Here is a 25,543-nt window from a genome sequence, read left to right on the forward strand (position 1 = left end):
TCTCTCTAGGGTCTTCCTGTTCTTGTCCTCCTTCCTCTTATATTTTCCTTCTCAGGCACCTTTCCCATTCAAGGCATCTTCAAAAACACTGTCTGTACTTCTGGGAGTGACATCACCTCCTCCAAGTTCTGCATTTGCAGTTGAAACAACTAGACCAGTCCCGCTATTCTGGCCAAACCACCCATAATCTGTGTCTTGTAGTCCTTCTTCTGTTACTGTGTCCTGCAGGCAAAAGAGGGTGTGTTTTGACGAAAACAAGGTTTATTATAGCATTCCCAGCCGGACCATATGGGATGATATCCCTGACCTCTCCCTCATCCTGTTGACACTCAGCTTTTTGTATTCCCCACCAAGCTCCTCCATTGCTGCCTCCTCTCCTCCTTTCTTGATGCTGCTCAACCTCCTCATTGATATTTTTCCCATGCCCCTGCTCCAAACCCATTTGTTATTTCATTTTATTTTTTATTTTTAGGACAGATCAGAAGCTACAATGATAGGAACTTGTCAAGCTACTGAAATCAAGAGCACTGGCTCATTTCAGTAGAAGTCCCCCAGACCACATGCAACCGGTATACTCAGCAAAAAAACCCAGCTTTGGTGTAATTATTGATGCAGGGCTTTCCTTGGAATTCCGAGTGACCAGTATATTGAGTTTCTGATTCTGGCACCTCAAACTCTTGAAGAAAATCTTATAATTTGTCCCAAATTCTCCCAGAAACAAGTTATCACTACGTATGTAGCCCGCCTGGAGAACACCAGCTCAGGTTATCAGGAACCTTCTGAAGAAACTTCTTGGGAGACTGACTAGACCAATGTGGCAACCCACCTTTTTATTAACTGTTCATTTCAGGGCCACATTTCTCCTGTACTTTTCTCACTGCATTGGATTCCAGTGGAACATCAAATACTTTTAAATCTCTGGTCATCATGCATAAAATTATAAACAGCCAGACTCCTTCCTTTCTAGCTGATAAATTCCTCCATTATTTCTCTACGCACTCTCTATGCTCATGTGGCACCTTTCTACTTGTGGTCCCCAAGGTTAGGACTTTTACTTGGAGTGAAAGAGCTTTTCCTGTGACAGCCTCCAAAAACTGGAATTCTCTGCCATAGCGATCTGGTCACAATCATACATAGTTCCATTTAAAAAGAATTTTTACAAAACTTATAGTGTGAATGCGACCAAGTGTGGTAGAGGCAGACCTTCAGGAGGTTTAGTCATTTGGATCAGTATCACCTTAGAAGAAGATATAATCCCTTTATGTATTGACTCCCCTGATATATTGGGGTTAAAAGTTGTAATGCGTGATAACGGGTTAATATATCTATTCAATGTCTATAACAGACCCCACAGCAGTAGCAATGATTCTCCAGTTATTGAACAACTGGATCACTGTCTAGCGTTACTAGAGGCTGAGTCAGGTGTAATCTGCGGAGGGGATTTCAACTGCAAATACGAACCCTTGACAGGCATAGGTGACCTTTTTGAAGAACAAGACCTGGCTTATAACATTCCTCCTCTTGAACATAGTAGTGAGACCAAATGTACAGTAGCAGCGACACAACTCCTAAAATTAACAGCAGAGCACGAACTACGGGCGTGTAATGGTCGCCTACCCTCAGATAGACCTGGAGTTTGTACATTCCACAGAGGTAATTCCTTAAGCCAGATAGATTACATAATGCTGTCTTTAAACCAATGGTACACTACAATAGATCTGAGGATTAATACCAGGGAGGAGAGCGACCATTATCCTTTAGATTTATTACTAGAACCGCGTCTATTTAAAATTAGTAACAAACGGGCGGAAGAGAGTATACTAACTACTGGGGAGCTTCAAATAAGTAATAATAGAAGAGCCACAAAATGCCCCTACATTCTAGCCAAAGATGATAAAATGGCAGATATTTACAACACATTCTCAGATATAGCTACTCCACTCCAAGAATTAAAAGAAGGAGACGATAAGGTGTTACATTTACACTACACCTTAGTAGAAGCTCTACCCCCGTTACTGCCGAAATTGTACAAAAACTAGATAACGGATCTAGTAAACACTATGAGATTGCCAACCCCTGGTACAGTAAGGAATGTAGAGTAGTAAAGACAGAGCTTATACATGCCATTAAAAACAAGAGCCATTTAGAAATTAGTATGTATAGGCAAAAGTATAAAAAGGCACTACTAGAAGCTAGGAAGGCCTGGGACAGTGACTTGTGGTCGGACCTTATAGCTGCCGCTAGAAGCAAAGACCAAGTTGCTTTCTGGAGTCTTATTGCCAAGGGAAATAAAACCGGGAAAAGTAATAAAGACCTCTACCTAGATGAGAAAACCTGGGTTGATTACTTCACTAACCTCTACCAGGATTATAGTGGGGACGAAGGTACAATAATAAACGGCTTATATGACAAAAGTTTGGCCACTGTATTGCACTTTAGCCAGGAGGAGACTAACAAAGCTATAGGTGCTATGAAACCAGGGAAGGCGCCAGGACCGGATAGGATCCCAGGCGACCTATTAAAACATGACTTAGAAGACTGGGGCCCTTATGTAAATTTTTTGTGCAACTCAATAGCCGCTGGGACACCAATTCCCCATACGTGGAAAGGGGCTGAGATAATTACGATTTTCAAAAAGGGCAACCGCCAAGATCCAGCTAACTACCACCCAATTAGTTTACTAGACATACTACAAAAAATCTATGCTAGGCATATTTTAAACAGACTAACAGAATGGATGGATGAGGGGGATATTTTAACGAAGTTTCAAGCAGGGTTTAGAGCGAAAACAAGCACACTTGACCAAGTTTTTAGGTTCATGTGTATTTACTGGAAATACATTATAATTAGGAAGGGAAGCCTTTATGTCGGTTTTATAGACTTAAGGGCTGCATTTGACTTAGTCCCTCGCTCTCAGCTATGGGAGACCCTAAGGAAAATCGGGGTCCCTTTGGAAATACTAAGGCAACTAATAAAGCTACATACTGGAAACCATGCCTCAGTGCGTTGGGGGCCAGGGGGAGAATTAACAAAACCAATTCCGGTGGGAAGAGGAGTAAGGCAAGGGTGCGTATTGGCACCAACCCTCTTCTCACTATACGTAAACGATATCCCCGACTTTCTATCTGCAAGTAAGCATGATTCTCCTCGTCTGGGGGGAGAGGTGGTATCGGCTCTATTATTAGCAGACAACACAATTTTAATATCTCAAACACCAAAGGGACTTCAATCACTAGTGGACACCTTCAATAGATACTGTTTACTAAAGGGACTCGAAATAAATTCCAGTAAAACAAAATATATGTCACTAAACCCCCACAAATCTTTTTTGAAAACCTTGTTTTAAATAACCAGCCACTGGATTACGTAGACAGTTTTAATTATCTAGGAATCAACTTGGATAGCAAAATGACCTGGAAAGGTCAAATTGAAAAAAGCAGGATTATGATGGTCCAGAACTCGGTACCAATTTAGAAAAAACATGAGGCTAGCACATGCAGGGCTGTTTCACCTGCACTGGAGGTATTCAAATTCAAAGCACAATCTGCTGCGCTCTACAGAGCTGAGATTTGGAACCCCCAGTGTAGGAAGAGCTTTGAGCGGGAAGAAAACAAATTTTACAGGCAATTATTAAAGCTTCCCAACAGGACCCCTTTGCTGCCAGTTTCCTTGGATTTAAATATAAAACGCAGGGACCATCATGCGGCCCTAAGACCACTTTTGTTTTGGGTCAGGATCTGGACTACTCCCGAACTGATCCATTATAAAACTGGCTTGGTTGAAATCTTAAAGGCCAATCGAACCAAGGATATCCCATGGTTAAATCACGTTATGACGTGAATGCAAAAGCTAGACCTATCACACTACTGGGACGACCCACAACAGTTACAATCATTAAGTAAAAAACAGCTAAAAATGATATTTTGGGCCCACATAAATAACAACCTAATACACAACTCATCTGCGGGGCCATTAACTGTGAAATTTCTTGCATTCAAAGATGTAGCTTCCTTAGAGCCATTCTTGGATGAGATAGAACCTCCCTTAGCCAAATCCTTATACCTACAGTTTAGATATGGTATCTTGCAAATAGGCTCCAACACGGCTAGTTGGAAAGGAAATGGGGCGGGCTCAAGAAATAACACTTGTCCTAAATGTGTAGCATTAGAAATAGAAAATGAAGCCCACATATTATTTTTTTGCCCAGCATATACAACTGCTAGAAATCGCTGGATTAGACCCCTATGTAGGCTTCTAGGCATAAGGCGTTATAGTGTTGTTGAGCGCATATTGAAAACTGACTCATCACAAACTATAGTCTTTTCTGTAAGCAGATTCCTATTTAATGTATTCCTGATTAGGAAAATAATGGGGTTGAAATTCTAGGGTTGAATGTAGCCCAAGACTTTAAACCAAAGCTGAAACAATGTAAGGGCTATTTTTATCTTTTTAACTTTTTGTGTGATACTTTTTTTTAGCCATCCCCATCAACCCTCTGACGTCACCTTGTGTATGATCTTTTTAATGTTGTAATATTTATAACCGTTTTTAAAACTAAATTTTAATGTATTATGATCTAGTAAATTTTGAGTGTGTAGAGGCTGAGAGTAAAAAACCCTTTTTTATTACCTAGCTATCTTTGCCCCTGTACCACATGTTGACTATATTTTTGAAACGTAGTATGTAGAAGCAATATTGACAAGTAATGATTTTATGAATGTATCTATTATGGTCCAAGTGACCGAAAATAAAGATTAAAAAATGAAAAGGAAAATAATTAAAAACCTGGCTATTTAAAGAGGCCTCCAATATTTCCTAAGCTTTTTCCACACAATAATTGATATTCTATATTTTCTACATATGTACCATAAAGATTTCTACTCCCAAACATTGACAGGTTCGATAAGCTATCATTTTACCACTGTGAAGCTAATGTGGCTGGCCCGCTTTGCAAAAATACAGCACAATAATACATAACACAACTCAACATTTGTAACCGGAACACTCTTTTCTCTGAATGTGCTTTTGCATACCCCTTAAAAAAAAAATGTCAACTGAATTTTATTGTCATTTTCTCCATCAACCATATATATAACAATAAAAAAACAAATATAATTGTAGGACAAGATTGCATGCCTTTTATTATTTTTTATTTATAAAGTTTTTTATTTTATGCAAGGAAAAAAACAGCAAGTACAAATCAAATATTTCAGAATAGTGCAAAAAAAAAGAAATTCATCAAAGACAATCAATAGTAAAAAGAATAAAGATACATCTTGCACACATTGCAGTTTCTTAAATCCATTCCGTAATAGGTGCCCATATCTTTGCTCCCATAGCCCTCCTTTTTATCACTTTAGTTTTATAAATGGCCGTTTCAAAATTATATATTGACAATAGTCTTTCGCGCCAACTAAAAAAAAAAGGGGGCTCGGGATTGATCCAATCTCTTGTGATACAAGCTTGTACCACGGCCATACAAATAAAAAGAAAACATGTCGTAGCTTTTGGTTTTAGTTGATCCACTGTTCCCGAGCTACAGCTAATCACTACCATCTCAGCGGTTAAAGTAATCGTACGTCCTAAAATTACGGCCAAAAAATGTTCAATATGCACAAAGAATTCAGAAAGTTTAGGGCATTGAAAAAACATATGAACCGCATCAGCGGCAAATTGGCCACACCTATTACATTTTGTCCCTATTGTCATACTCCATTTGGATACCTTCCTAGGGGTATAATATAGATCATGTACGGACATAAAATATTGTGACTTCATCATCCCCTTTATAAGCACTCGATCGGCTAACATGATAGATTCCAGAATATTGATTTCAGGTATCCCAAGCTTATTCACTCACTTTAATTGACAATTTCCCAAATCGTCCGGGAATTCCTGAATCAAACAAGAGTAGAAAAGGCCAATAGGTGTCTTTTTTGCCATAAGTTCAATAAGGGGGATTTTGTTAATTTGATGTTCTATTGATGGTTGAACACTCTGTAAAAAACTGCGAATTTGTAAATATAAAAAAAAATCATTTTTTGATAAAGCAAAATTAATTTGTAAATCATCGAACGCAACTAAGTGACCCTCTTTAAACAATACACCTAAACACAAAATTCCTTTGGCCCCCCACCTAATAGCAACTTGATCCCGAAAAATATAGGGTAGTAAATCAGGTGCAGTAAAAGGCGTATATACATTTAATTTTGATATGCTCATGTGTCGCCTAACTACTTTCCAGACTACAAAGCCAGCTTTTAAGATCTTAAATTTAGTCTTCTTGAAGTAGCTAGGTTCAATTACCTTCACAAGACATCCTTTCATCTCTTCTCCCAAAACTAGCTCATAAATTGATGGACTATTGCAAAAAGGGATACACACTTTATCACCGATTATAAGTAAACTAATGGGTTGTAACGATGCAGCAATATAATAGAATAGAAAATACAGAATGTTCCACCCACCATACTCTTTGGGGAGAATCATCTTTTATAGGCTCTACGTTGCCGTTTGTAGCCCCACAAAAATCTGGAGGTTACCCTCTCTAATTTTTTAAAACAAGCAAGAGGGAATTCGACAGGTATTGTACGGAACATATATAAAAATTTGGGTAAGATCAGCATCTTTAATACGTTCGCTCTGCCATATAACGACAATTGAAGATGATCTAATCTTTCTAATGTCGCATTGACTTTAGCCACTGCCGGATTTATATTTAGCTCTGGAATATTAGAAACTGGTAGCGAGATCTTAATTCCCAGATATGTAACTTCTGGCACAGTTGATATATTAATGGGCGGGGTACCTCCAACATACAAAATCTGCGTTTTGGATAGATTCAGCTTGTATCCTGAAAAGGACCCGAACTGTGCTGCTAAATCGTTATTAGCTGGAAGCGCAGTTTCAATATCTGTTGTGACTACCACAATATCATCTGCGTAGGCTAAGGCTCGATATTCTATATGGGCTAAGTGGATTGGTTTTATGTTCTCAGCAATATTTAAACGATTTACAAAAGGATCGATGTAAATAGAGAAAAGTAAAGGTGAACACGGACACCCTTGCCGCGTGCCACGAGTAATTGAAAACGGAGTGGATATTTGACCATTCAGGCGAATAGAGGCAAACAGGGAGCGATAAATAGTTTTTAAAGATGTTAAAATACCAGGACCAAATCCCTTTTTGGTTAAGATATCCCACATATATGCCCAGGCAACCCTGTCGAACGCTTTTTCAGCATCCAACAGGGTAAGACCTATCCGGTTGCCTGAGCCCAATCCACGAATGTAATCACGCGGCGAATGTGATGGGCAGTGTCACTTGCGGGAATAAACCCGTGTTGGAATTTTGAAACAAGTGGTGTAATAATTCTAGAAATGCGTGAGGCTAGGACCTTGGAGTAAACTTTGCTATCCGCATTGATCAATGAGATGGGGCGAAATGAAGACGGAAGTAATGATGATTTGTCTTTTTTAAGGAAAACAGTGATTACTGAACCTTGCCAGGAAGATGGAGCCTTCCCTTTTTGGGCCTCTGTAAAAAGTATGGTCATTTCTCTTTTAAGAATATTTCTGAAAAACCTGAAAAACTCGAGGTGTATAGCATCGGGACCAACGGCCTTACCAGAAGCTAATGACATTAAGGATAGTTCTATTTCACCCCAAGTAATAGGGGTATACAATTGTTCAGACTCTTCTAATGATAAAGTAAAATTGGGTATGGAATCCATAAAATCTGCTACCCTTCCTTCAATATCTCTAGTATTCTCTTCCGTATATAAATGGGAAAAAAAATTGCGAAAACCCCCCAATATATCCGATGGATTATCATATAGCTGCCCTGAGTTATGTATGATTTTATCAACGTTTGCGGATACCACCTTCTGTCGAAGTCTTTCTGCTAAGAGCCTAACTGAGTTTTCCCCCACCTCATACATCTCTGATCTGAAAGTAGCAATTTGTTGAGCCAATTTCATAGCAAAACTCTGATAGATCCTGGCTTTCTGTACAGATAATTTTTTTTACATTTGCTCAGTGCTTGTCCCTTTGATACATGCCGTCATCAACTGAATTTCGATATCTCGCAATTTGGCCATTTCTATATCATCTGCCTTCCTAATTTCATGCTGTTTATTTATTGAATAACTTAACGTTTCTCCCCGAACCCCTGATTTAAAAGCATCCCATACAATCTCAACTGACGCTGAGCCTTGATTAAATTTAAAAAACTCGGGAATCCACTTCCCCATATGTTCAATATAAAGAGGATCGAAAAGTAACTTCCGTTCAAAAGACCAAGGCTTTGGGGGTTGTCTAAGGTTAATATCTAAATCGAGAATAATAGGGAGTGACATCACCTCCTCCAAGTTCTGTATTTGCACATGATGCCTGTGTAGGTAACTGAGTACTTTTCGGAGTTTACAGTGGTCGTTAAGACCCCTAACGTTCCAGGACACTGCCCGCATGCAGTCTATCGAGTCACCAGAGACTAGTGTGTTATGTGACATCAACATTGTAATCTGATTTCAGCTTGTGGTCTATGGCAGTGCCAGTTCGCGTGTAATGCACCATTGACAACAACAGAAAACAACCCCCCGACACCTCCCGCCCCAAGAGAACTTCCCCCCCACCAACCTCCCACAGCAGACCTCCCCCAACTTGACCGCATGAAAACCCAAGACCCCCTCCCCTACTCCCCCTCCCATGTTTCCCCACAATTCACCACAGCAGTGCCAGGCACATGTGGGCAGGGTTAGCACCTTGCGCCAGATTCTAGTTCGCATCATCTTACGCACAATCCAGCCCAGCCACGCAAGCGTCCACATTGGCTGTTGTCAGTGTTGACCCCTAAGCATATTCTGCCTGTGGGAAAGTTCACCCCCCTTCCCCCACGAGCAACAATAACCATTTTCCAGTACCCACTGTAAGTTTTTGGCGCTCAGTCCGCCGACCTCCATACCACAATGTCACCCCCTGCAAAATGAGACCAACTGAGCGTCCAACAGGACCATATACCTGATGCACCAGACCTGACTTCACCTTCTGACATCTCAATCAAGCAGTACACTCTGCAGGAAGCAAGGCTCTACCCCAATCCCCTCCCACTGCCCCACTCCCCCCTCCCAGATACCTTGCACTCTTTGTGACAGTCTACGCTCTGCATTAGTCCTGTTCATCAAGCGAGCCACCCTCTGCTGCATCCAGCCGCTGTCTATCCGGGCTCTTGCGGTGTTCCTTGGACCAGGTTTTAATCGCCTGTGGCAGAGCCTTGGGGTCAGTGAAGATGTGAGACCGACCCTGCGTATTAACCCTCAGCTTCGCCGGGTATAGCATAGCATAGTCAATTCACAGGTCCAGTGGCTGTCTTTTCAGTGGCGCAAAATGTCTACCGGCTTCCTGCACTCGCGTGGTAAAGCCCAGGAACAATGACAGTTCAGAACCCTCATACCTCAGAACTTTCTTCTCCCTGGCCACCCGGAGCGCAGCATCCCTGTCTCGGTAATTGAGAAGTTTCGCGATGATTGGCTGCGGGGTGCCTCCCACCGGAGGGTTGGGGCCCAGGGATCGGCGGGCCATCTCCACCACAAACATCGCTGAGAAGACCCCTTCACCCAGAAGAGACACCAACAACTGCTCCACAAACTTCTCCATGTTGCCTGTGGGAGTGGTTTCCGGCAATTCAATGATGCGGAGGTTGCATCTCCGAGAACGCTCCTCTAAGTCTTCCGTCTTATCCTGTAAGGCACGCAAAACCTTGCCAAGTTGTTTATGATCAGGGTCCAAGGTAGTATGCGCCTCCTCCACCTCCGTGAGCTGCCTCTCCGACATATCAAGCTGTTCTGCGTGCTTGTCTAGCCTATCCGCCATTCTGTCCAGTCTGTACGTAAGCGCGTCGATTTTAGTGCCCAGATCGCTGATGCCACTTTGCAGTGATCTTTCCATTAATTTAAGGAGACCGCGTATATCCATGTAAGAATCGTCGCAGGCAGAGGGCGGCCTCCTAGTTTCCTCGCGCGTGGAGGTGTCCTGGGACTTCGATCGCTTCTGATCGAAGGTGAGCTTGGATTGCGTTTTGTCACCTCTATCCATGGTGCCCGGAGCACTGTGCCCCCAGCAGCTGGGCAGGAGTCTGCGTAGGATGTGTATCGTGGACACGGCCACACAATCATGGCGCACTCTCCAGCTGCCCCGCTGCCATTGCCACCCTGCACCCCTGTATAGGTCTGCCAGTCAGCAAGGGCTCCCCCTCCAGAGAGCCAAATGTAATAGGCCTGAGGCCAGCGCTGTTCCACTACGCGCCCCCCACAGGCCTCCGCTTGGACTGGGTCACTGGAGTGTTGGTTCAAGCACCAGCCGGAACAGGCGAAACTATGGCTCTCGCTGCTGCCCCCTCGCTGCTCACTGCAATAGAAAGACCCAGGTCACGCTGCCCTGCACAGGACACAGGAGAACCTCAGCGTGGGGAAGGGGTCCGGCCAGCAACACGGCCTCCGTACTTGTGTGCGCACAGGGGAAGGTTCCCCAACCCCTCGATGTCTTCCCCAGGCTCTTCACAGCGCCCTCACCTTCACACTGCGCCAAATCATCAAATCCCCAAGGCTCCAGAGCTCTCCTACCCCAGCAATGCAGGGACAACCACTCCAGCTGGGCAGGCTATGAGCTGCCTCCACTTCCAGCCACCTCCAATTCAGTAAATCCGCCTCAGATAGCTCCAGGTCTCTCGGGTCAAAGACACCTGCACTAGCCTACTGCAGGGGGGCTCCACAACCACCGCTGTCACTCCTCACAGTGGGGCACCCCGCAGGGACGCAACACTCCGACAGGCTGCCCCCAACGCTATAGCGCGATCCTCAACAATGCGGGCTGCCCGGGAGCAGCACGTCTCACGGCCCCGTCCTGGCGCCACAGTCCACGGGGCTCCGCCGCCAGTCCGTTCAATCCACCGTGCCCCCACCGCGGCCCTACTACAGGTTACGGAGCTCCCGGGCCGAGAGCGGATAGCCCCGCCCCCGGGCACAATTGTTCACTGCAGCGAGGCGCCCCCCAGCGCGAGAGCCAGCCGCACGTAGAGCGACGCAAGGCAGCTGTCACTCGTACGCCAAGTCGGGGATCCGTGGCCCACCAGCTTCTCCACAGACGCTCGGCACCAGGGCTTCGGCAGGCATCCAATATCCTTTCAAGACAGGTCGACGGCTTCCGCACCCTCTGCAACATTAAAAACTATCTTTTGGGCAAGGAAATGTTAGTGAACACCACAGGATAAATGCAGGATCATTGAAGATCGCTGCGGAGCTCTGGGCTCAAGCGGCCATCACCGTCACCAGCTAGCTCCACCCCCAGTCTCGGGGAGGGGTTACTGGCACCGGGCATGGTCCTAATTTTTGATGCGCTCTTTCCACAGAGAATGTACTGGAAAAGGCCTCCCTTCCAAAGATGTCTGTCAGGATCGTTTCAACAAATTTAGCCATGGGTCCAGTATTCGCGGATTCAGCCACACCAGCGATACAAATGTTATTGGTTTGCAAGTGCGCTTCTAAATCTTCGGCTTTGGCGGTCATTGTCTGAGCAGACATTTGGTCCTGTCTAATCTCTTGTGGATGAGGGTTTGTGAATCTTTCAAGGCTGACACCTGCTGTTATACCTCACCAATGCTGGTGCTGTGGCTTTTGAGACGTGCATGTATATCATCCAGTCGGGTGGTGAGGGTGTCTAGCCGCGTGTCAATGGAGGAGAAGCTAGCCCACAATTCCACCATAATGGCGGTGGTGCCATCCAGCTGAGGGGGCCTTGGCCCCTGGTAGGAACTCCGCCTCATCGCGCCGAGGAGTCATCGTGGTGTTGAAGGATAATTGATGTTGTTTCTGCTCTGTTCGCCCCATTGCGGCGCATAACCTCTGAAAAGCATGTGTTATGCAGGGAGTCTGAGCTTCTTGTTTGTATTGTGACTTGCTGTTGATATTCAGATATAGTAGCCCTCAAATGCTATGGCAGCCCACTTTTTTCATGAATACATGGTCAGTTAAGCATGCTTGTTGGAGCCCGGCATGTGTGTTCGATATACTACAACTCGAGGAGAGAGGGGCAGCTGTTATAAATTAGTGACCCTTTGGAGTGGGGGCTGGGGTTTATCGGCATGCGTGGCATAATTGGCATATCTAGTTCACAACATTTGCTATTCTTCAGCAGTGTCGAGTCATGCCTGCATCCAAGGGGACCCGGTGCTGCCTGAGAGTAACCGGCATGTCACATGGGAACTCTATTGTTCGAACTGAGCGCCCGGAGTTCCGACTCCAAGTGCCTCCCCACCCCGTGCACTCACTTCTATGTCCCGGTACCTTCAGGGGCAGGAGCGGCGATGTTGTCTTCCCTCGGGCCTGTATGATGACAGCCAAAGTGTCAGGGCTGGCTTTTACTGCCGCGCCGCACACTCTACTGGCCCCTCCCTCAGGCTCACCCAAGGCCCCTGCCGTCTTGGGGCCTCAGAGAGCTGTGTCACACCTGGGAGAGTGCAGGTCGCTGCACCATGGATGTTACGGTGTTTAGAGTTGCAAACGGTTCATTTTGAAGCCGCTCGCCTGCGGTTTCTTCTTCCTTGCTCTTCGGATCAGGGCAGGGGCTGGGGAGACAGCTGGCGGTTTCTGCGCGGTCGGCACCTCCGGAGCTTCGGAGTCAGGCAGCCATCATGGTCGCCGGCTCGGCCACGCCCCATGAAATTTATTTTTTAATTCAATGGGTTGGAGAAATTAGGAAACAAGTGGGAAAGGAAACATGAGAAGAAAAATAAACTACTAGACCTAGCAAAGGAATAGGAGAAGAAAAAAAAGAAACCACCAGACCCACTTGAGGAAAATAATAAACAGGATGAGGGGGAAGCTTCAGCTTACCCATTGAGAGAAATAGTGGGAGAAGTGCATGTTCATGTACCAGGGAACAAAAATGAACTTGCAGCATCTGTGAACACATTCCCAAAGTTGAGAGACAAGCCTGTGCTGTGGTACCCACAAGTTGATGGATTTGTTGATATTTCAAAGGTATTAATTAATTGGAAATGTTCTTTGACACTGCAATGTAAAGATGTTGTGCAAGGTCCAGGTGAGGAGACAATGAAAAATCTTTGCATTAATGCACTACCATTTTCTGTAGTTGTGGAGATAAATGAAGCAGTGATTATTTTTCTGAAGGGCCAAGTGCTACCAAAAGATATTAATTGGGTACAAATTAAAAGAACCACATGAGAACTAAAAGAATCGAATCATGAGGTTTGTGAAAGAGTGTGTCAAGAGGTTCAAAAACACAGTTGTAGAGAATGTGACATGATATTCTTTGTGCCTCAGTTTGTTTTTGGAATAATGCTTTCTGATCAGATCAGTGTGCGTATGCAGCAAATATTGGTTTGCTGTCAAAGAAATTTGATAGATGGAATTCTGAAGGATGAAAGGTACTGTAGGGCTGATCGAAGGAATGAAGCAGAAAGAGTTTAAGGAAAAACATGATGGTTCAGAGGGAGTTTGCTCACAGACGATTTCAGAATCAGTTGTTTGCAGGGAATGAAGGTGAGTTACAAGGTGTTATTCCACAAGCAGGAGTAAAAGGTGCTCAAGGAAGATTGTGTGTTTCACAGGCTAGAGGTAAAGGTGTTTTGGTTGGTGCAAATTCAGGTATGATGTCGCAATGCTGAAGAAAGTTACCTTTTTCCATCTTTGTAACCGATTTGAGCATTGGGAAAGGAAGTGTAGACTTAAACCTGATGCAGTAAATGGAAATGCACAAACCCATGGAAAAATGAAGGTGCAAACTGTGCCAGTGCAACAAATGCAAATGCAAATTCAGAAACAGGTACCAATTACATGAGTTCTCCAAGTCCAGATGTTCCCACAAAATATGGGAAACCCTAAAATTAATTTAAATCAGTTATCCAAAGCAAATATGAATTATTTTCAGAAACAAAATCAGAACCATTTCAAGAGTTTGCAGTGTTTGAAAATAAGAGTTTTAGCTCCAACATTTCTGATATTTCCAAATCCATTGTGAAAACAGTGGAAGCTCCAGACTTACACCATTTAGGAAAACATACCAAGTTGTAGGAGTTTTAAACAAACACATTACAAGCCCAGTTTTAGAGAAGGTTGCAGTAAAAATAGGTTAATTTGAGAAACGTTACAAATTTGTTGTTTATGACTCAAGCACTATAGGCCTGACAGGAAAATATTTGTGGTGCAATTTAAATAGCACAGTTTACTATACACTGGATGATGTTGAAAATTAGTCTCTTGATGAGGATGTACGATTTAATATGACCCAACAAGAGACAGCTGCAGGGTTGTTTTCAGAAAAGACAGTTGAAAAATTAACTACTGACTTGAAAGAAATAGTAAACCCAGAAGTATGGAAGTTCACAGAGAAAGATGACAGATTAATAAAACGCGCAGAACTAGTTTTAGTCTAATTGAAACCAGTTGACATGCATTCAAAGACACCATCATGCAATTTAATACAAGAGGCAGTTCCAGGAATGCCACCAATAATTAGAGATAAACTGAGCAAAGGCTTTTTTAGGGAATTGATTGAAGGTTAATGTAACTCTATGATCACAGGTTTACAGAAACTAAATGAGAAGAATAGAATCGTGCAGGAGATTAACAGCATAATTGTTTCATGTTGTCCAATGGTACCGAATCCAGCCGACATATTTTTTCACATTCCATGTACTGAAGAATGGTTTACTGTTATTGTTTTTTTTGTCAGTTTTATATCTCAGTGCCATTGTATGAGGACTGTCAGATCAATATCCGGGACACATAATTGAAAAAGGAGTTAGAAAGGTGTCACCAGAGAATGTGGAAGCAATTTACCAGATGAATGCAACTCAAATTCAGAAAGTCAGGATGCTTTTAGGAATGTTTGGCTGCTGTAGACAGTGGATACCAAACCTTTCCCTAGTGGCTAAGCCTTTACTGAGGATGGCACACAAGGATATGTCTGATCCGTTTCTATTGGACAATAATTGCACCAAAGCACTCCTAGAGTTGAAAGAGAAAATGTGTTGCGACCCGGCACAAGGGTGCAAGTTTATTTAAAAGAATATACACCGATTTGCAGTGAGAGGGAGGGCTGCACTCTCTCAGTGACAGTACAAAAACATGAAGATGTTCAAAAGTCTGTGGCATATTTCCCAATAACCATTGACTCAAGCATCAGAGAAATGCCCAGCTGCCTTAACTTTAGTTTTTAAATTTTTTTTTTTATCATTTTCCAACATATACATATCAAATGCCATCTTCACAGTTGTTCATTCACAATCATTTAACAGTTTAACAGTATTGTACCATTGTGCCATGTTATACACAAAATATCTGGCAGAGCGACACAAAAAAATACAGTATCTGACCAGTACATGTGACACATCATCCCAGAGTGCGCATGCACCCTTCCTCAGTATTATCCTGAAATCGATATACAATGATGTATCCCACCTTACATTTCAACCCACACCAGTCGCAGCTGTACCATCGGGAGCATGGCTAGGAGCGACAGGTTCCAAGTTCTGCAAATATGTCTTAAGCTGACCCCGTATATCTTTCGGTCTGGACTTGGGTAGGGGCAATATGGCATACAGTTCACAGTTCGTGTTGCAAAATGTAAGACTAGCAAGCCATTCACCTGTTGTAGGGAGAAGTTTGCTGCCCCACCTAATAGCTATTTCACACTTAGCCAAATGCAGCGCCAGTGCAATAAACTTGCGTAGTTTCTTGGGCATATTATATACATATCCCGTTGTGCAACCTCAGGAGTAGGGTCTATTTCCAACAATGTCATCTGGGATATTATTTCCAAAATGGCTGCCCAGAACTCCCCAATCTTAGGGCAAGTCCATGTCAAATGAGGAAAATCAGCATAAGGGCTACCACACTTTCAGCAATTGTGAGGCCGGGACAGTCAATAGCATGAAGTTTGGCTGGCATCATGTACACCCTCAATAGGTATTTAAAATGTATCAGCTTGTGCCTGCTGTTAAGGGAGATTTCCCTAATTTGTGAACAGCAGAAAGCCCACTGGTCATCCAGGATGGGATGTCCCAGGTCACGCTCCCAGGCCGCTTGAACCTTGGTATTGTGGCTCGGGATCAGAGTCATGCTGGCCTTGTATAACCTTGAAATCAATTGATTCCTGTCAGAGATGAAAATTAAAAGGGTTAAAGGCTCGAAAGACTGTGGCTCAAGTGGATATTCCAATATTTTAGCATGCAGAGCCCTGCAAACCCTGTTGAAAATGAACTGATCCATAAAGGCCAATCCAGCTCTCACCCCCACCCCCCATACCCCCAACCGCTATCAAATACTATCCACCCGGGAACAGGTCACCAAACTTCATAATGGAATGAGATTGAAGCACTCACAAAACTAATTTCTCTTCTGTGATAGGGAGCCATGGGTTGTGTGCTATGGGAATTTCGGAAGAGTACAGGGAACCACACCCAGTCACTCGCAAGAGTTTGCCCCAGGCCCAGCTTGAGGTGGACACTGTCTGAATGTTCCCTGGGTCGTGAGGAAATCCCTGAGAAAAAATTGCGTGGAACGGAGTCGGGAGCAGCAGGGCAGATTCAGGCTTACTCTATGGGATACGCGCATCTGGATGGTACCATGAATGGGCAAAGCTGCCCTGTGCCACTTGGTAATACATTCTGAAGTCTGGGGCACCATCATATGGCAAAGTCATGGTCTCCCATTGTATCCTAGGTCTTTTGCCACCCCATGCGAGCCTGATAAGGTGTGTAACTAAATTTCGGTAGAACTATCATCTTCATCAGCGCAATTCTGCAGGACATAGAAAGCGGGAGCCTTACCCAACATTCGATCTGTGCTTCAAGGCTGTGTATAGCTGAACCGTAATTCTACCTCACCATCTGGTCCGCTTCTCTATGAATCTGGAACCTAAATACCTGACCGAGTCATGACACCTTTTCAGTGGGAATTTGCACTCCCATTCAATGGTGCTCGTCTTTAAAGGAATTCGCTCGGACTTGCGCCAATTTATACCCAATCCTGAATATCCATTCAGGATTGGGTATAAAGTGAAGAATCTCTCTGATAAGTGGATCCAAATTGTCCTGCGGGCGGCGGACATATCACACAATGTCATCCACAGAGAGCGAGATGAGGAGGGGTCTATATTGAACTGGATACCTCTATGGAAGTGTTTCTCCTGAAAATGGCAGACCAGAGGGTCAAGGGCCAGTATGAAGAGTAAAGGAGATAAAGGGCAACCTTGTCTGGTACAACGTGTAAGAGTGAACGGGGTGACTAGTGTGCCATTCAGGCGAAGTCTCGCTGTGGAAAAGGCTAAAAGCAATGCTGTGAGGTCTTAAAACCTTTGGGGATGCCCAGTTTCCTCATCACAGCCCATATGAAAGGCTATTCCAAGGAGTGGAACGCCTTTTCTGAATCTAGCAGTACCGCTGCAGCCGGAACCTCAGGCGCAATTCTGCGCAACACTGCAAACAATGTGGGCAAATTTAGTGTTGTGGACCTGTGGGAAACAAAGCCAGACTGCACTGGGGATATGATGGGCTAAGAGCAACGCCAGTCTCAACGCAATCACTTTAGGTAAAATTTTATAGCCCAAATTCAAATGTGATAGTGGCCTATAAGAGCCGCAGCTCATTGGGTGCTTGCCAGGTTTGGGCAATAAGACAATTACTGCCTCACGGAGTGTGTCAGGTAATGATTTATTTTCCAGGGCTTCATTAAAGACCTCAAGAAGGTACAGGGCAAGTATGTCTTTGTAATGTTTGTAAAATATACTTGTGAAGCCATCGAGCCCTGGTGCAGCAGTACTATTTAAGGCATCATTGGCGCTAACAATTTCCTCTTTAGAAAATGGCTACGCCAAAAACTTCTGCATATAGTCTTCTAGCCATACCATAGCGATCTCATGTAAGTGCGCCCTGCAGTCTTCGTCATCATGCTTTGCGCCTTTGGTATATAAATTTTTACAGTATCTAAGGAACTCATCCCTGATCTCAGCTGTGTCCCTGTGAATCTACCTGTTATTGGGGCAGATAGGTGTAATGAAGGCTTTCCCCACACAAGGCCTCAGCAGTTGCCCCAGTGTGCATCCCGGTCTGTCCCGCTTGCCATACCGTCTGGCGGTGGTGTGTTTCCCCAGAAAAGTATCAGAAAAGGGGGTGTACTCAGGGGGGGGTGTAAGGGTATACTCAGATGTGAGTCCCTTGCTCATTGCACCATCAGGATTCAAGCAAGCCGGGCCGAAGACGGCTGAAATGCCAGAAACCGGTCCCCGGAAGCTTGTTTCCTTCCCAGTGTAAGAATTGGCTTTTGTAGTCTGGTCTGCCCTGTTCCCATGATGCACTGGGCCAGGGACAGACTAATTTGCATACAGCCAGGTTCTGAAACTGGGATGGTGCAATGAGCTAAAAAACGGTGTTGGATCTAGCCCTGATCTCTTGACTGGGTGAGAGTACTCTGCTTAATTCAGAGACTCTGTCCATCACCACCCCTTGTTGTAATTAATTTTGTCCACCCTAAGCGTGGAAGGGTATACTCAGATGTGAGTCCCTTGCTCATTGCACCATCAGGATTCAAGCAAGCCGGGCCGAAGACGGCTGAAATGCCAGAAACCGGTCCCCGGAAGCTTGTTTCCTTCCCAGTGTAAGAATTGGCTTTTGTAGTCTGGTCTGCCCTGTTCCCATGATGCACTGGGCCAGGGACAGACTAATTTGCATACAGCCAGGTTCTGAAACTGGGATGGTGCAATGAGCTCAAAAACGGTGTTGGATCTAGCCCTGATCTCTTGACTGGGTGAGAGTACTCTGCTTAATTCAGAGACTCTGTCCATCACCACCCCTTGTTGTAATTAATTTTGTCCACCCTAAGCGTGGAAGGGTATACTCAGATGTGAGTCCCTTGCTCATTGCACCATCAGGATTCAAGCAAGCCGGGCCGAAGACGGCTGAAATGCCAGAAACCGGTCCCCGGAAGCTTGTTCCCTTCCCAGTGTAAGAATTGTCCTTTGTAGTCTGGTCTGCCCTGTTCCCATGATGCACTGGGCCAGGGACAGACTAATTTGCATACAGCCAGGTTCTGAAACTGGGATGGTGCAATGAGCTAAAAAACGGTGTTGGATCTAGCCCTGATCTCTTGACTGGGTGAGAGTACTCTGCTTAATTCAGAAACTCTGTCCATCACCACCCCTTGTTGTAATTAATTTTGTCCACCCTAAGCGTGGAAGGGTATACTCAGATGTGAGTCCCTTGCTCATTGCACCATCAGGATTCAAGCAAGCCGGGCCGAAGACGGCTGAAATGCCAGAAACCGGTCCCCGGAAGCTTGTTTCCTTCCCAGTGTAAGAATTGGCTTTTGTAGTCTGGTCTGCCCTGTTCCCATGATGCACTGGGCCAGGGACAGACTAATTTGCATACAGCCAGGTTCTGAAACTGGGATGGTGGAATGAGCTAAAAAACGGTGTTGGATCTAGCCCTGATCTCTTGACTGGGTGAGAGTACTCTGCTTAATTCAGAGACTCTGTCCATCACCACCCCTTGTTGTAATTAATTTTGTCCACCCTAAGCGTGGAAGGGTATACTCAGATGTGAGTCCCTTGCTCATTGCACCATCAGGATTCAAGCAAGCCGGGCCGAAGACGGCTGAAATGCCAGAAACCGGTCCCCGGAAGCTTGTTTCCTTCCCAGTGTAAGAATTGGCTTTTGTAGTCTGGTCTGCCCTGTTCCCATGATGCACTGGGCCAGGGACAGACTAATTTGCATTACAGCCAGGTTCTGAAACTGGGATGGTGCAATGAGCTAAAAAACGGTGTTGGATCTAGCGCTGATCTCTTGACTGGGTGAGAGTACTCTGCTTAATTCAGAGACTCTGTCCATCACCACCCCTTGTTGTAATTAATTTTGTCCACCCTAAGCGTGGAAGGGTATACTCAGATGTGAGTCCCTTGCTCATTGCACCATCAGGATTCAAGCAAGCCGGGCCGAAGACGGCTGAAATGCCAGAAACCGGTCCCCGGAAGCTTGTTTCCTTCCCAGTGTAAGAATTGGCTTTTGTAGTCTGGTCTGCCCTGTTCCCATGATGCACTGGGCCAGGGACAGACTAATTTGCATACAGCCAGGTTCTGAAACTGGGATGGTGCAATGAGCTAAAAAACGGTGTTGGATCTAGCCCTGATCTCTTGACTGGGTGAGAGTACTCTGCTTAATTCAGAGACTCTGTCCATCACCACCCCTTGTTGTAATTAATTTTCCCCAGAAAAGTTGTTTCGCTTTCAGTGGCTTCCCTGAATTCTGTCATTACCAACAAGCGACTGGCCTGCTTAGGCGGGTCAGGGTGTTCGAGTTGTTCTTCATCCAAGACCTTTAGACGGTACCCTATTCGAGCAATTGTGCCTCTCAATTTCAGTACTCCAGCGTGTTAGACAATGCATTCCCCCCTTATGTATGCCTTGAATGCCTCCCACACCATCGCCCATGTACTGACGGAGCCCACATATAGATCAAAGTATATGGCTATTGACTCCCGGATTACTGCAGAGAATACCGCATCGTTTAAAGCCTGCCGCGGGAACCTCTACTGTCTTTCACTACCCTCTAGTCTGGGGAGTCGATATGCATGATAACCGGTGGGTGGTCAGAGTAAGTTCTAGGCAAATGGGTCATAGATCGGAACCAGGGAGTCATTGTGTGTGAGATCAACCAAATTTTCAGTCATGTCCAAGTGTCGTGGGGGGCCGTATAGTGAGCATATGCATTGTCGGTGGGGCAATGTGCTCGCCATATGTCCACTACTCCTATAGAGTCTCAAATGTCACCAAGTACCTTGCTGGCTCAGGGTTTCATGGCGGGGGAATCAGCTGTGCTATCTTTTTTTAGGCTGCAGAAGAAGTTTAAAATCCCCCCCATGGCAAATGTAGTCAGCGCCTAAGGGAAGCAACAGGGCATGCAGAAAGTGGAAAAAATCAGGGTCATCCACATTTCGCGCATAGACACACATTAGAGCAATGCTATAACCAATACGTTTCCCAGTCACCAAAGTGAAACAGCCTGCTCTATCGGTATGTACGTTATATAGTTGGAAGGGCAACAGTTTATGTATAGGTATGGCAGTTCCCCTGTCATGGTACTGTAGTTCGCGAAGTAGCGGTGCATACCCTAGCTAGAGGCAAACGTGGTAAGGGTGGTGGGGGACAAATGTGTTTCCTGTAAAAACACAATGTTGGCCTTATGGTGCTGTAAATAATTTAACACATGTTTCCCCTTCCTGATATTGTTCAGACCCCGTATATTCCATGTAAGGAAGTTAATGTCAGAGACTGTGGAGAGCCTACCCACCATCATCACAAGTGGTCATATCTACAAAGTGCATGAATATGTCAATACTAGTACATTGAACGTCATGGTAAAACAGTTGTGTCAGGAACAAATGATACCATATAACTAAAGAAACACCCACCCACCCACCCATCCCCTCATACTCGACCTTGGGGAAATCCCAAAACCCCATAGTAGTTTAAAGCAAACATCACTATTACCAAGTATAAACATAGCAAGAAATGTGCGAACTCACTGGGTGAAGGCAATGCCCTTCCTTATCCCTGGAAACATTTAAACATGTAATAAAGAGTTCTGCACAGCCAGAGTCCAATACTTGAACTATCGTGAAGAAAAAAGGGGAAGAATGAAACAAATACACTCAATAATTATCAACGTGCAGCGATGGCACAGTCTCTCAGCTCGCTGAAAACAGTTCCATACAGGAGCCAGAGTTCAGCATCCGGGGTGAACGCCCTGGCGTGGGCGATGTCCTTGGCGGCCCAGTGTTTGCTCGGATTCTGAGGAATTCTTGGCCTCCGCCAGTGTTTCAAAAATCCTTGACCTGCTATCCACATCCACTTTCAGTCGCGCAGGGTACAGCATTCCGTATTTTAGTCCAGCATTGCGTAGCATGGGTTTGATCATTGCAAAATTTTGGCGGACCTCTTGAACCATCGCAGTGAAGTCAGGGTACAAGAAGATGGAGGAACCCTGCCAGTCCAGTGACCCACATTCTCGTGCCATCCGCAATGGAGTGTCTCTGTACTTAAAGTTCAGAAGCCGTGATGGGGCGAGGTGGATAGCCAGGGTTAGGTCTTGGACTGAGGGATCTGTGCACTCTTTCGACAAAAAAAGTAGCAGTGAAGGATTCCCGACCAAATAGATCAACTAGAAGGCCTTCAACAAACCCATCCAGTCGACCCATATTCGTTGATTGAGGCACTCCCATAACACGAACGTTGTTGCGTCTCCCCCTGGCTTCAAGGTCCTCATTCTTTATGGCAATATTCTTTAAGAGGCCTTCCATCCTCTCCAACCGCTTAGTGACCAGATCTATTCGGACGTGTAGAAAAGAATAGCATGTCGTCGGCATAGAGCACTATGCGGTCGAATACGTCACACGACCACTCCAAACCATATATTTGGGCGTTGATTTGCACCCATTCCATGAGTGGTTCTATAGTGAGTGCGAACAAGTGTTGAGAAAGAGGGCATCCCTGCCGAGTACCTCTTCCGATCTGGAACGGCCTTGAAGTTGCCTCAGTGATTCTTACGGAGGATGTTATGTCGGTGTACAGGAGGCAAATATATCTAAGAAGTTTAGGTCCAATATTCAGGCGGTCCAGGAGTGCAAACAGGTAGGTCCAGCTAAGGGAGTCGAATGCCTTGTCCATGTCTGCGAGAAGGAGCGCAGCAGGTTCCTGCAGTCGGTCGACAGAGGCAATCGCACTATGCACGCAACTAATATTGTGACCGGTGGTACGGTCACGCATAAAACCGGCCTGGTCGGGATGGACCAGGGTAGTGATATGTGGGACTATATGATTGGCAATAATTTTGGCCAGGAGTTCTGCCTCGATATTGAGTAAAGAAATAGGTCTATACGACACGTGCAGCTCTGGGGGTCTGCCCGGCTTGGGGAAGACTACTTTTGCGGCATGACACCAGTCTGCCGGTAGACGGCTGTCATCTGTGGCACCTTGGAGAGCAGCCAAATAGTGCACTGAGAGCTGGAATACGTATTTCTTATAAAACTCACATGGAAAACAATTGGGACCCGGCGCCTTACCCTGGTGCATATCTGTGGGGGCACTTTGGACCTCCTCTGCGGTGATTGGGGCATCTAAGTCAATCCGCACTGCATCTGGCAGGGACTGCGGGGGCAAGTCAGCCAAGAAACGGTCGACGGTGGCTGCTGAAAGGGTCTCCTGTGGGGCATAGAGATTTGTATAATATTTGTCAAATCTGGTCGCGATGGAGGCCGGGTCTGTGAGCACCTCATCTGATGGTCCTCGGATTGCAGGGATGGTCGCCGCTCGAAGAGTCTGTTGCCACAATAGGGTGCTAGATTTGTCACCCCACTTGTAAATGCGACTGCGCGTAGCAAGCCAGTACAGTTTGGCTTCGTCCAGGAGGTCACTGGCGTAGAGCCGTTGGGCTACGGGGAGTTGGCAGAGTGCCGCAGCACCACCGGCTTCCCGGCCCCTATGTTTCAGGTCCATAATCTGCACCTCCGTACAGACTAGCCTCTCATGTAAATGTAAATGTACAGGAATTTATATAGCGCAAATCACCGAGCGGTTTCTAAGCGCTTGCTTAGGGAACCCGTCCTGGTATTCCCCTGTGAGATAACCCCGGCAGAGTATCCGCAAGGTGAAAGCCAGGCATCCCACCGCGAGGGGCTGTTGTGGAGATTAAGCAAGCTATTGCCCAGAGTCGCAGAGTGTGAACCCGTGAATCGAGTAGGCACCGGAGCGAGAATTGTCGAGTCCATGGACATTTTAGGACTCAAGACCCCGCCGAGCCGGGAATTGAACCCTGGTCCCGGGCTGACCTCTGCTTCCAGGTCTGCCTCCTCTAACCAGTGAGCCACACTTCATGTCGCTGTCTACACCACGTGGTGCAGAAGGCGATGTCCATCCCCTGCAACGTCGTTCACAGTGGGTACCCGGGGAGTCCAACGTACCAACATTGTATGTAAACTAGTCAGTAATTGCTGTAAACATTTGTTGGTGATATGGATCATCCTGTAGCAGTCATTTCGAGAGGCGCCAGTGGGGCAGGGAATGGTTCGACCCGAAATGAACCAACAGTGCAAGCGGACAATGATCAGACAAGCCTCTGGGCAAGATCTCTGCCATCTGGAGTTTATGGTCGTGATTAGCAGATATCATTATATAATCAAGGCGTGAAAAGGAGTTGTGTGTGGTTGAAAAGTATGTGTATACATTTTCTGTAGGGTGCGTATGTAGCCAGGGATCCATGCATCTCAATCCCTGTGTCAGCGCGTGGAGTTTTGACTCGCGTGTGTCAGTCTGCTGCCCCGTGCTGCGCCATCTGTCCACAGAGGGGTGCATAACGTCATGACAGTCGCCCCCACTCAACAGTAGACCCTGTGGAAGCTTAGCCCAGAGGAAAGCAATAAGTTCCACCAAGGACGGCGATAAAAGAGGGGGGCATACACACAGACCAGAGTGAGACCCTCACCATAAAGCGTGATGAACATGGCCAAGTACCTGCCCTGAGAGTCAAACCAGGACCAGTTATGAACAAATGGCAGTCTGCGGTGGATTAATATCGCCACTCCCCGAGAGCCCCTAGTGAATCCAGAGTGGTAGGTCTGAGTGAACCCAAAACATGCTAGGCATGGCGTCTTATTACCTAATAGGTGTGTCTCTTGCAGCATTAGGATGTCAGCCTCGTATCGCTCAGCCTGGTGTAGCACCGCCTTCTCTTAATCTTATCTAGTAAGCCACGAACATTCAAACTAATAACGGTCAAGCGCCTTGCCTGAACGTCCGTCATGTTGGGTGTATGCCCTGCAACTGGACCAGCAGGTGGGTATAGTGCGTGCGGAGCCTAAGAAGGATGTATAGCATGGTGACACAAACAGAAAACATATGTTTCCCCAAAACCCAAACCCCCCTCCCTTACCCGCACAATACCGCAATAACTATGAAGCATCTGTTACGGCATAGCGAGCCTACCACTCCCAATGGGGGGTAGGGTCAGCTCCCATCCAATGGATCCCAATAAAACATAATATGTACATTAGAGTGTCCACAGTCTCGCCCCAATATACAGGAACCTAAGTAGCCCACATACGAGTTGCCATTGAGGGAGATCTGACACAGGTACGATTCAAGAAGGTTTCTTTCTCATGTAGTGACTGGGATTGGTGACCTTCAGTCGCGCGTCTGCGAGAACTATTACAAGGTTGAGATTTCCGTCTCGAACGTGACCTGCGCTGTTGCTTCACGTTGAGTCTGGACCAGTCCTGAATGGAACCCACCGACGAAGCGTCCAAGTCTGTGCCAGGAGGGCTGTTGGCCTTGCGTGGAATGGATTGGTCCCTCCAGTTGAAGGCTTCTTCAGGTGAGTCAAAAAAGTAGGTTCGCGAATTGTATAAGACACAGAGAATAGCAAGGAGTACTGAATTTTCAGGCTGCGTAGGCAGGCCTTGGCCTCAGTAAATGACTGCCGC

The sequence above is a fragment of the Lissotriton helveticus genome, chromosome 5_1 (assembly GCF_964261635.1).
Source record: "Lissotriton helveticus chromosome 5_1, aLisHel1.1, whole genome shotgun sequence".
NCBI classification, from domain to species: Eukaryota; Metazoa; Chordata; class Amphibia; order Caudata; family Salamandridae; genus Lissotriton; species Lissotriton helveticus.